The sequence below is a fragment of the Mustela lutreola genome, chromosome 7 (genome assembly GCF_030435805.1).
Source record: "Mustela lutreola isolate mMusLut2 chromosome 7, mMusLut2.pri, whole genome shotgun sequence".
NCBI lineage: Eukaryota > Metazoa > Chordata > Mammalia > Carnivora > Mustelidae > Mustela > Mustela lutreola.
The window spans coordinates 5607061-5619925 of NC_081296.1; the positions used below are offsets into that span (position 1 = coordinate 5607061).

A 12865-nucleotide genomic window follows, 5' to 3' on the forward strand; every position below is an offset into this window, starting at 1 on the left:
GAGGATGGGGGCAGACAGGGGCTGCAGAGGGAAAGAGCCATAAAGGAGGGCAATCAGGCATGAGCTTTTCTGTGGCAAAAAGAAGAAACATAGAAAGACAGGTAGACGGAGAGAAACTTCTAGAAGGGGAAGTAATAGCTGCTGGAAGCAGGTGACCATGCTCCAAGACCAAGGGCTTTCCTGCCTCCCTTTGGTCTTCCAGTGTCTCTGGTCACGCCAGGCAGGTAAGAAAGGACAGGGAAGTCAGTCTTTGCTTGGAAGGTCATGCCAAGCACCAAGGAGAGCTGGAGGCCTGAGTGCGAGTCACAGAAACAGCCTTCAGCACTAGAAGCACGAATAGGAATGCAGTCCAGGGACTCTTGTGCGAATGAGTGAGTTCCTACTGTCTTCTTTCAAGATTGAAATGCCCGAGAGAGAGCACCTGCGCAGCCTTGCATGGGTCAGGTTCCCACCTGCTCCCCAGGACTCCTGCATCTGCGATCCCAGTTTGACTAGGAAAAACTGAAGCCATGCTGGCCTAAGATGGGGTCATTGATGCCGACAGGTGTACCGTACACCTGCAGAAGTCCCAGTCGGGTGGGCCAGCTCTGGGAAAGTGAAAATCCCAAAGTATTTATCCATCTGCGGGGTTAGAAGTGAAGAGTAGAGGGAAAAAGGACCAATTCCCCTCGCAGGCACGGGAAAGCAGGTGCCGTGCTTTCTGGGTGACACGGTCTTCTGTCCTTACGAGAACCCAGCGAGCAGAGTACTCACATTTACCCCTTTTACAGAGGAGGAAAGCCAGCTTCAGCGCAGTCAAGGGATTTCCCTAAGACCACACAGGAGGAGAGAGAGGAGGAGGGTGGAAGCCAGAGAAACAGCTCTCCTGCCCGGGTCCTGGATGCAGAAGTCCAAGAGCAAATGCACAAACTGAGGTGTGGGTTCTCCAACACAGCCTCCTGGTCTACCCCTCAGGCTGCCCGGAACTTGTTTCTGGGTAAGACTTCTTCTCAAAGAACAGAAGCGCTTCTGCCGCTAAAAGCACAACAAACAAAATGTTTTTTCAAACCTCCAGGGTAGGTGAATAGACCAGAGATTTCCAGATTCTAGCCCATGAAGACATTGGAGACATTGCCGAAGGAGTCGACAGTGTATGACTGAAAGGTACGGGTAGAAGCACTTCTGGGACAGTAAAGACATGAACAGAAAATGGTTCCAGTGAGCATTTAATGCCATCGCAGCAGAAGAAAAAAAAAATTCTATGATTGGTTAAACTTCCATGTTAATTCCTTCCAGTTTGGTCACTGCTACAGTAAAGTCATCGGGCTTAGTCAGCTTCCGGTCCTGGGCATGTGATACATTCGTATCATTTAAAGTTGAAACTTGTCAAGACAGAGTCAAAATTAGAGCTTATTTTAATAAAAAGCCTGAAAATTATTACATGTCATCTTGATGCTTTATACTATATATTTAATGTTTTAGTTCTTATATCAATTATTGGTATGAAATGCTATTTTATTTGGCACTTTTCTTCAACTCAATGCACCCAAACTATATTCTTTAGTCCTCGTATTAATTGGAAATATCTGATTCTATGTGCAAGAGCTGTGCTCTCTTAACAGTGACAGTATTCAATTTAAAAGTCTCTACTATAGGATTTCACAGGCTGTAATTTGTGCCCCAAAGCTTTTGTTAATATTTCTACAAACCGTGATCCTTTTATGTGGGTTCCATTGTGCCACAGATCTCTAAAACCTGAAGTGCGCGTCCTCGTCTCCCTCCCTTTGCTAAACAATTCTGCTTTCAGAGTTACTGTTTCTCACTTTGGGTGACACAGAGTGGTCCACGCACAGCCTCAGGGGGAAGGGAGATGGAGAACCACAGATCTGTGACCCTCGCATTTTCCTTCTGGACTCTCCTTGACCATTAGAGGACACATGAATGAGGACCAGGGACTCAGTCCCAAGGAAACCATCCCCATGGCTACACTCCCGGGGCCTCAGTCATTTCCACTGTAAAAATGGGGATAATGAGTCTCAACTACATGGTTAAGAAAAATGTTAGTGCACGTCGGCAGGATTCTTCACAGGGGACAAGGCAATGTGTCCTGCTCGTTCTTTTTTGAAGGATCTGGTAATCCTCGGTGGGGGAGAGGAGAGGTAGCTAAGAACATGGGTTCCCCTCCGCCTCCACTGTTAACAGCATCTGACTTCGGGCGAGTTGCATAGCTGTTCTGCACCTCCCCTTCTGCATCTCTGAAAGGATGATAATGACGAACACATTTTGTTAGAGGGAGGCGGCAGTTCTGAAACTGACACCCCCTTCTCTGGGCCGCCATGCCCCCAAGTGTAGCAGAACTGCCATACTCCTCCAGTACCAACAACTTGGAGTGCTTGTGCCTCTTTGGGCCGAGGAAGTCTCTTTTAGATGCAGATACTATTATGCTTGATGAAGATAATTGAGATGGAGCACGAGAGATGGAACATTTGTTTCTTAAACTTGTTTATAACCAAGTGAGAGTGTTTTGCTACCTCTGATCTAAGGAATTTATGGGGGAGGGGGAAAAAGACAAATTCTGAAAATTTTCACTATGGAAGTATCTGGTGGTCATTCAGATGGAATGCATTATAGACACCACTCCTATAGAACAAATAACAAAAAAAATTTGATAACTATTAGTAATGAAACATAAATGTAATTTTATAATTTGGCCATCTGGCTTTTACAGGCTTCTGTCATTATCTTGAGAAGTAGAACATTTTTCAAATCTGAAGCTGAAAAACACAGGCTGAAATTAAATCACATGTACAATCTGGGCATCATGACTTCCAGGGACTGGTGAGGACAGGGAAGCGGTCAGAAAATCTGGTTTTGCTTCTGCTTCTGGTTCCTGACGCATTCCTACTTGGTGAATAATTCCAGGTAAGACGCCCAAAGTCTTTAAATTTGTGCCAACCCTAATTACGGGGTCTTCGCAGGGATCAGCAGAGACCACGAAAATGCAAGCATATTGTGAGCTACAAAGAGCTGCACTTCCTCGGGAATTTCTCGTTGTCCAGTGACCCTGGCCTTCATGTTTTCTCATGTACTTAAAAGGAACCTTAATACATGACTTCCCATTCTTCCAGATATCGAGTAAGTGCTTTGAATGCATTTTCATTCTTACAACAGCCCTCCTGTTCCCCAACTTACAGGTGAGGAGACAGAGATTCAGAAAGACAAAGTAACTTGTCCAGGCTCCCACTGGTCAGTAAAAGCAGAGCTAAGACCCCAACCCAGACTTAGCTGACTCTAGAACAACTAGAAGCGGTTGGTCTGTGAAGACTCCGTGAGATAGTCAATGGTAGCAGAGGCCTCTTTATCAGAATAAAATATGAGGATTCTTGATGGATTTCCAAGTAGTAAAGAAGGCAAGAGCTATCATTTATCTGTAAATGATCCAACTTTCCAGCATCTTCCCAGCCTGCATGTTCCCGTCATCCTCTCCACTCGTACAGAAAGTCACTCTTACTTCCACTTGGACTCAGGTATCGTGGGTGCTACTCTCGCTGGGTATCACAGGGAGATTGTAATTGTAACATTATGGCCTCTTAAGAATGTTCTCCCCAATCCCAGGCCTGGCCTATCATCCTGATTGGGAATCTTCAGATCCCCAGGTGGTCCCCACGTGAGACATCTCCCACAAGCATAGACTTGGCGGAGGGGGACGTAGTTGGTAAGTAGTTGGAGAGAGTCCAGAATAGTCCGACTGAATGAAGAGAAGCTGGGGAAAGCCAAGGGCCAAAACAACCAGGCTTCCTCCCTAACAATGTTGTCCCCAGGCTGTCCCCATATCACAGGTCCTAGAGAGGATGAAAATTACACTTCTTTCCAGTCTCTGCTTTCAGGGGGTTTACCCTTAAGTACTAGAGGTAAGACACATACACAATTGCTCTTTAAATAATACAGCAGAGGGGTGCCTGCGTGGCTCAGTGGTTAAGCCTCTGCCTTTGGCTCAGGTCAGGATCGCAGGGTCCTGGGATCAAGCCCCACATCAGGCTCTCTGCTCAGCAGGGAGCCTGCTTCCTCCTCTCTCTCTGCCCCTCATCCCCCTCGAGTCTGGTTGTCTCTCTGTGACAACAGAGAGTGGTTGTCCCCACTGTGCTCTCTTTCAAATAAATAAAGAAAATCTTAAATAAACAAGTAAGACAGTAGATTTCCGGGTAAGTGATACACCTCATTCCTACAGAAGTGAGTACGTGGTTTTACAGGTAAACAAAATGAAATCTGCTTTACACACTGATGAACAGCAGCCTCCGGGCACAGGGAGTTGATCTGACATAAATATTTATGCTTGGTTCACCATCCAGGGCAAGGATTTACAGCTGCTCTTACAGATCGGAGCAAGGTGTACGTCCACAACCATGTGCCATTCACACCACAGAAAGCAGGAGGCTGCAGCCAGGGGGAAACCCAGGCTTCATAACTTTCAGTGTTGCTGATTCTTTATCAGAATGCTAGGAGTCTTTATAGGATCAAGGGGAGAGAAAAGAGAAAAGGAATCCTCTTTCTAGGGGCACCTGGGTGGCTCAGACAGTTCAGTATCCCATGGGATCCCAGCCCCGAGTCCTGCATCAGGCTCCCTGCTCAGTGGAGAGCCTGCTTCTCCTTCCTCTGTCCACCCAACTGGGGCTCTCTCTGCATCTCACTCTCTAGCAGAGAAGTAAATAAAATATTTTTTCACACAAAAAAAATCCCATTTCTAGAATCACAGTGTTTTTCCCCATCAGAATGTTTTTAGAGAATGTTCTAGAATGCCTACTGGTGACTCTCATCGGGCAGATGAGTAAACTGAGGCTGTGGGAGAACCAATGGCTTGTCAATGTCACACAGCTAAAGGCGAGGACTAGAACATTCTCCCTGAATTCAAGTGGCCTTGAAGCCAGCTTCTGTCAACTGGAAGAGAGAGAGACAGGAAGAAAAGAAGGAAAAAGGGACACCTGTGTGGCTCAGTGGGTTAACGCTTCTGCCTGCAGGATCGAGCCCCGCATCGGGCTCTCTGCTCAGCAGTCAGCCTGCTTCCCCCGCCCTCTCTCTGCCTGCCTCTCTGCCTACTTGTGATCGGTCAAATAAATAAATAAAATCTTTTTTTTTAATTTTTTCAATTTATTTATTTTCAGAAAAACAGTATTCATTATTTTTTCACCACACCCAGTGCTCCATGCAATCCGTGCCCTCTATAATACCCACCACCTGGCACCCCAACCTCCCACACCCCCGCCACTTCAAACCCCTCAGATTGTTTTTCAGAGTCCATAGTCTCTCATGACTCACCTCCCCTTCCAATTTCCCCCAACTCCCTTCTCCTCTCTAACACCCCTTGTCCTCCATGATATTTGTTATGCTCCACAAATAAGTGAAACCATATGATAATTGACTCTCTCTGCTTGACTGATTTCACTCAGCAGAATCTCTTCCAGTCCCTTCCATGTTGTTACAAAAGTTGGGTATTCATCCTTTCTGATGGAGGCATAATACTCCATAGTGTATATGGACCACATCTTCCTTATCCATTCGTCCATTGAAGGACATCTTGGTTCTTTCCATAGTTTGGCGACCGTGGCCGTTGCTGCTATAAACATTGGGGTACAGATGGCCCTTCTTTTCACGACATTTGTATCTTTGGGGTAAATACCCAGGAGTGCAATTGCAGGGTCATAGGGAAGTTCTATTTTTAATGTCTTGAGGAATCTCCACACTGTTCTCCAAAGAAAAACCAAAAAAGAAGGAAGGAAGGAAAAAGGAAGAGAGGAAAGACAGAGGGAGGGAGAAGGGAGGGGGGAGACAGAAAGAGAGAGAGTTCCTATTTAGCCTTACCATTCTAATGACCAGCAGCCGTGGGAGAGCCAGCCGGCCAGGAGAGCCCCCAACCTTGAAAGCACACTTGGAAGTGCGCATGAGCAGAGCAGGCTGCTCAGAGCTCAGCCACTGAGACTCCAGGCTGCTCCTGCCGCTCTCACCCCTCACCTAACCCGGCAGTTACTCCTGAAGGTGGTGAGGACGCGTGCGGTGGGCCAGGAGCCTGGGTTTCCATGTTACGGGGAGGTACTGCACCAGAAAGACTGTCCCCTGCTGCCAAAAAAGGCAGACCAGGTTCCCCGGATCCCACGGAAGACAGAAGCGGAGCCGTGTGTGTCAGTGGTCACTTGCTCAACGTGGCAAGATCTTCCAGGAAAGAGCCACGCTCCGGAAAGACGTGGCTGGTTTATAACCACACATGAAAGGGGACGGAAAGACGTCAGGTACTTGCAACAGGGAGCCTTGAAAAAGCCAAATTCTTCTAGACCCCACCGAGCACAAGACGGGGACTGGAAAAGGCTTTTGGTGGCAAAAACCCAGCGAAAGTTCTCAGAGGACTCAAGTAGCCCCAGGCACCTACCGCACTAAGGACATGTCCTTCTCGAGGGTGGCTTTCCACAGAAGGGAGGTAGCTGCCTGACCCGGCGTGTGCAGGGGTGGGGGAGCGAGGGAACCGCCACCAAAATCGAGGGGAGGGGGACTGCTAACACATAGCACTGAATGCCAATAAAGAAATCAGAGGTCTTCCAAGTTTTAAAGGGAATTATAAATTGCTAAAGAAACTCCATTAAAAAAGAGAGAGAGAGAAAGAGAGAGTTCTGACAGTCACCATAATGCTAGTGCTTCAGGGAAAGGGCAGTAGAAGTGATACAGCTCCCAAAGAAGGCGCTGGTCTGCACACTTGCTTCCCGCAAGGTCAAGTTTTCTAGAGGGTGCGGCCACGGACTGCGGATGGCAAAAGGCTCTAGCAGCCCTCCCCACTCGGGTCCCCCTCCAGGACAGATGTAAGCCCCGAGCCCCAAGGCATACTTTGTAAGCACTGAATGACCTCCGTCCCCGCGAATCCAGAATGTTTGTAGCGACTTACGAACCGCTTGGATGGGAAGCGGTTCATTGGATGGGAAGAGTCACCCAGTCATTTCTGTAAGGCTTGTTTCTCGCAGTTGAGACAGGATTCCGGAGAGTTCCTTCTAGAAAACGGAACCGCTGTCTCATTAAGAAATCTTTCTCCACGGCCAAGGCGGGAGGGAGGCTTCGGGAGTCCACGGCTGAGAGGGACCGGAAGCTGCTGTGTGGACAGTGAGCACGCCCGATTGCACCGGCAGGTGTGGACACGAAGTCAACACTTTCTGGAGGATGATTTAAAAGACCTTTAAAAATGCACATCCCTTCTCTCCGCCCCTCCCGCCCCACTATGAGAGAGCTCCCTACGGCAAGCAAACCCAGCCAGCGCCTCTTGAAATGGAGACAGTCTCTTCAGACCTCTCCCCAGCTGTGGGAACTGAGCATCCTCAAGAGAGCCCAGAATCCAACAACAGTGTGTCCTTCCTCCATGAAGTCTCCTGGCTGCTATGACCTGATTCCCACAAGCTCCAAATTGGTTCTACTTGTGACTTCCCTGCAGGCGAAGCAAGCTTTCTTTGCTTTGGTGACTAATGGAGTACGGGCTGCCCCTTCATGGGATAGTGAGAAGCAGAGTCTTGTCGGCACGCTGCCCGCCCCCGGGCCCATCAAGAGCCTGCGTCGCTACGATAAATCGGCCTCAGTACAGCTGTATGAGCTAGAAGAACACAAAACAGAAACCTGGAGACGGGTGTACCTAACAGGACTCCTTCAAACCACTCGTCCGCACTCCGAATGCCAGCTCGTTTGATGCTGTCTCTGCATTAACTGGAAACAAGCCCCGCGTACCCACAGGCGCACCCTCAAGTTCCTCAATTTGTTTATCACTGAGTTCCCCAAGCCAGAGTTCACGTCTAAGTCTCTGGAAGAGCTAGAGATCAGCACCTATGCCCGCACCACCACCCCTGTCTACGGGGCTCGGGGGAATCTTTGCGCAACACCGAGTCCCAGCACTGCCAGTAGCTGATGAGAAAGAGCGTGTGGTGGACATCTGCTCTGGATCTGAGGCGATAGACCTGGCAGCAGAAAAGACCTACAACAACCTAGATGTGTCTGTGACCAAAGCCCTGGTCACATTACTTTGAGGGAGTCCTCAAGTGCTGCCCCTATGAGACTCTGGAACCATCATCAACAGACTGGTGGAAGCAGAGGTTCACCGACTTGACGCGGTCGATGAGAATGACGTGGTCAAAGGGATTGTATCTCCGTCTGACATCCTGCAGGCCCTGGTGCTCACAGGAGGGGAGAAGCCCTAAGCTGGGGAAGGGGTCAGGCAGCACCAGGGGATATGCCCCCCTCACTGCCTGCCCCACGTTCTAGGAACCACGGATGAAACCTTGAGAATTGGGACTCTGTTCCCTGCTTGGGAGCTGGGGAGAATGGATTTTTAGCTGTCCGTATCTTAACACATACAGCCTAGCCCATCCTAGCCCCTGCCTTCTTAGCTGGAGCCCCCTTTCTGGGCGAATGATGGGCAGGGTGCCCCTGAGGGCAATTCTGATCTCTAAGACATCCGCAGACCTCACCCAGCCTCCGCCTCTCTCTCTCTCCTTGACTCCGCCCTAAGATAATAGCACAACAAAACTCTCCCTGAAGATATTTCAATCCATCCCGTCTCATGCCCTGTGAAGGCGGCGGAGTCCGTTTAGTGACGTTTCTTCCCATAATGGGAGTTGGGAGGGTTGTGGGGAGGAGGGTCTTTGGGTCCCTGTGCTATGTGCAAATGAAGGGAGATGGGGGTTGTGCGGAGGAGGAGGGCAGCGCGATTAGCTGAGGCTATTGCTTTTCGTGGCAAGCCTAATTAAAATGACAGGGACCTCAAAAAAAAAAAAAAAAATGCACATCCCTTTTAACCCAGCCCTCCCTCTTTCAGAATTGCACCTGCAGAAGATAATTGCAGATTTTTGCAAAGATGGTCCCTGAAATTTTCATCATGGAGTCCATTTCTTACCGTGCAGACTTGGATATGCAAGAAATATCAGTATCACTTTGTAACTTTTAAATTAAAATGAAGATAACGGCATCTACACCGGTTTGTGCCAGGCAGGTGGGAAATCCATCTTGGCTACTTGGGGGAGATGCGTCTCCCCCAGAGTCTGCAGTCAAAGGAGTCTGGAGTCTTATGCTGATCCCAGTCTTGGCGGAGATGGAAGGTTCCTTTGTCCAAGCTGACAGAGCCTCCTGCATGCCCCCTACCTCCGAGCCTTGCTGGGGGTGGGGACACTTGCCAAGGCTGAGAGCCCCATGCCCAATGCCAGCCCCAGCCACCATTCCCAGTGCCCAGCCAGACACACATTCTGCCCTCCCATTTATAAACCGCAGCTCCTCCCTAGACAAAACCACTTTGCATAATCCCCTCAGTAAAGCGAAATCTATCCAAACAAAAGCATCTTCACGCTAGTACCACAAAGGAGCTCAGGCTTTGGTTTCCCTTTAAAAAGGAGGAAGAGCAAAAACAGAAAACCCAGCCCGGGGAGAAGGGACACAAAGGAGCCGCAGTCCTTCGCGCTCTTCTCCTCGGGGAAACAGAACGCCCAGGTGTCCTCGTGCTTCTCCTCGGGGAAACAGAAGGACAAGGTGTCCTTGTCCACTGCTCCGCACCTCGAGGACAGCCAAGCTAATGGGAAAGACGGAAGCGCCAGCAGCGCGAGGACATCCCGGCCCCCAGTTGGTCCGCTGTGTGGAATGTGACTCGGGGATGGAAACACGGATACAGAGCTTTAGTTACTGGAAAATGTGATTTTAAAAGACAGGTTTTTGATCTGTCTTTTGTTTTTGTTTTGTTTTTAAAAGGGTATGAAAGTCGAAAACCCAGTGGCAGGAACGTGTCTAAACACGTCTCACTTCTACAAACCCAGGGTCTGGGGGTCCGTGTGCGGACCCAGAGCCCCCGCACACCGTGCGCCGCGCGCAGAGCTTCGCTGCGTAAAGCCCCGCGCCACGTGGCGTCGGCGTGTCCTCTGTCCTTTCGCGTGCGTGTGTGTCCTGCCGCTTTTGTAACCAGAGGCTGGGTGTGCATGGCCGAGCATTTGGAAAGACGCAGGGTCCCTCCGCGGCCCCTCTCCCTTCCCCGCCTGGTTAGGCTCCCGCAGCTGCCCTCAGCGCGCCAACCCAGACCTCCCAGGGACGGGCCGAGTCCCGCGAATCGACCCTGACAACATTCTCCAGGGGCTCGAAAGGCTCGCCTGGCCTTCGGTTGGTCGGTTAGTACCGAGGATGGGGCTGAGTCCGGGCAGAAGGGTGGGCGGGCAGATCGGTCCGCCCGAGGACCTGGGCTGCGGGGGGTTGGGGGGGGGGGGTGGCTCACTTCTCCCCAGAGACCCAGCGAAGTAGGCGGGAGACCGGGCTGGGATCCGGCCTGAGCCGGAGCGTGGGCTTGTGCTGAGGGTTTTACAGGAGTGTCGTGTTGGACATCTCGTGTCTCTAGGTCCCCAAATTCATGTCACTCTGCCTTAACCTGTGGCCTGGATGGAACTTCACGGCCAAACCAAGGCCTCTGGAGTCCGGTCCTGGGAAATAAAGGTTGGAACGGCCACCAGGGGCTCAGAGGGACTCCGCACCAACGAGCCCCAGGGCCTTCGGGTAAGACAAAGCCTTCCGTACCCACGTCTCCCCCTGACCTGAAGAGGTCCAGGCCGGGCGGCACCATGCCTGGCGGGCTCAGCGGCAGGAGGCCCTGACTGTGCCCAGATCTCCCGGGACCCCTAGGGTCTGTTGCCCCTTCACCGGAGCAGGTTCGGCCGGGTTGCTACCACGTGTGTGCGCGATTTTGCACAAGCTTTCATGTTATTTTTTTAATGTTCTACAGCTAAAAAATAATTTGGAAACTGGCACTTGGGTCTTGCATTGCCTTTCTCTTCTGTTTAGTGATTGTTTTTCATCAACGGAGCAGCCTCCGGAGAAACTCAATACAGGCGGTGGGGGGGGTGGGTCGGGTTCCCTGGGCCGGGCAGTGAGGCCACCCAAGACCCTGCTGGGGGGTCAGCCCCATGAGGCGCCACCAACTGTCTCTTTAGGGAGGTTGGCACCTGCTGTTTGGGTGTTAAACATGGATTCCTCAGAAGGGCAGCGAAAAATAAGACTGGAGAGAGAGAGAAGCGGGGAGAGACAGGAAGGAGCCAGCGAGCCTGGGATCTTTGACAGTGAGAACGCCGGGCTGTATCATGACTTCTGTGGCTCCCTTCCACCCTAAAGAGGTCTTTAAAATGACATTTTACAACTGCACTGATATAAAGACAAATATAATCTAGCTTTGATTATAGTTGCTGCCTCTATTCTAAGTTTAAGTGAAATTAAGACATTTCCAAGAAGCATCACGGGGCCTGGACACTGTGCCTACTCCTGCCGGATGGGGACGGCCACCCCCAGCCTACCCGCTTCTGCCCTGAATCCACAGCTGGCTCCTTCTGGAACAGGCTCGTTCCTGCTCTGACCCCAAGCTTGGTGCAAAGGTCATGGAAGAGGGATGTAGTTTTTAGATATCAGAGGGTGAAAAGTTAGACCTGACGTTCCATGGGAATTTTTAGGGTCTCCGTGGAAGACCGTGATCACAGAAACGGTAAATAAATCTGAATTAAAGTCTCCCTGGGCTTTGCCCCTCAATCCCTTCACCATCATAAAGAGAAAAGTAGCCAAATAAATAAATCATAGTTTGGAAGAAATTAGCAGATCGTTATTGTGTGATTTTGCTCGGTTTCAGCAAAGTGTGGCTGACATTCTTTCTAGGGGAGCAGGCAATTAGTGCACAGCGGAGACCAGAGGCAGAGGCTCATTATAAAAATAAAATAAATGTGTGACCCGGGCACCATGAGGGAAGCAGCCCGGCCGCATATTGTCACAGACAGGGCTTTCTTCAGTGGCTGCGCTTGTTCTGTCTAACATGCCAAGTGAGCTAGGGCTCTCGGAAAAGACGCTTCAAGAATGAGGGGTCAACCCTGGAAGATCAAAATTAAGGAGAAACCCGCGAGAGAAAGGGACAAAGCAAGAGTGGGGAGGGACGGGGCTGCCGGACTGTCACGGTGGACCCCGGAGCTCGGTCCCCACGTGTGCATTGTGGCGCCAAAGTGGAGCGGGGACAGTCTTCTGAAGGACAACTCTGGTGCTTCTGCTGGGGGCGGGGGTGGCCAGGGGTGAGGTGCCTCGCCAGGGGGCGGGGCACGGGCAGGCTTTCAGCACCACCCGAGGGCGCCCGCTGAACTTGGACGGGTCACCTCCGCTCCCAGCACCTGTCTCCAAACCCGTAATGGCCTGCTTTTCAGGGTCGTCATGGAGATAAGGTGATAGCGCATGGGGATACCACCTACCGAGGAGACGACCTCACCCGCGGTTTGCCGTTACTAGTGTCATGAATCTTACTACCTCCCCAGTCGGGCTTTTCAGGCAGCTCCGGGGAGACCATGGTGACCCCGTGTGGCAAGGTTCAGTTCTGGCTCTGAGGGGCTCCCCCTGAAAAGCTGTGTTTTTAAGATTTGGGGGATTCAAAGGAGAATAGGATTGTTGAGGACTCATTAGGTTTAATCATTGTTTTGTCTCTGTCTCTCTGTCTCTCTCTCACACACACACGAGCAGACACACGCACACACACATGCATAAGAACACATGCATGTGCACACACGTGTGCATGCACACACAAGTACACATGTGTACACCTACACACACGCATACCCAGGTTCACATCCTCCCCCACTCATATTGAGTTTCTCCACTGCTGCTCCACACATACTCATACAGGGGCACACACACACACACACACGCACATACACATGCACATGCACACATGTGCACACACACAAGCCCACACACGCACAACTACCCCATGCCAGTTCTTTGCTTCAGTCAGGAACACAACCTCCCGTAGCCCCTGTGTGGATGTGGGTATAGCCACCCAGGGCCGACTGTCCCTGTTCTGGAACGCTTACCAGGACCC

The 12865-nt window shown here is 50.7% G+C and overlaps 1 pseudogene; it reads left to right on the top strand.

Annotated features, from left to right (window-relative positions):
* Positions 1–7278: 7278 nt before the first annotated feature.
* LOC131835194 (5'-AMP-activated protein kinase subunit gamma-1-like) lies at positions 7279–8253 on the top strand (annotated as a pseudogene).
* The last annotated feature ends 4612 nt before the right edge of the window (positions 8254–12865 follow it).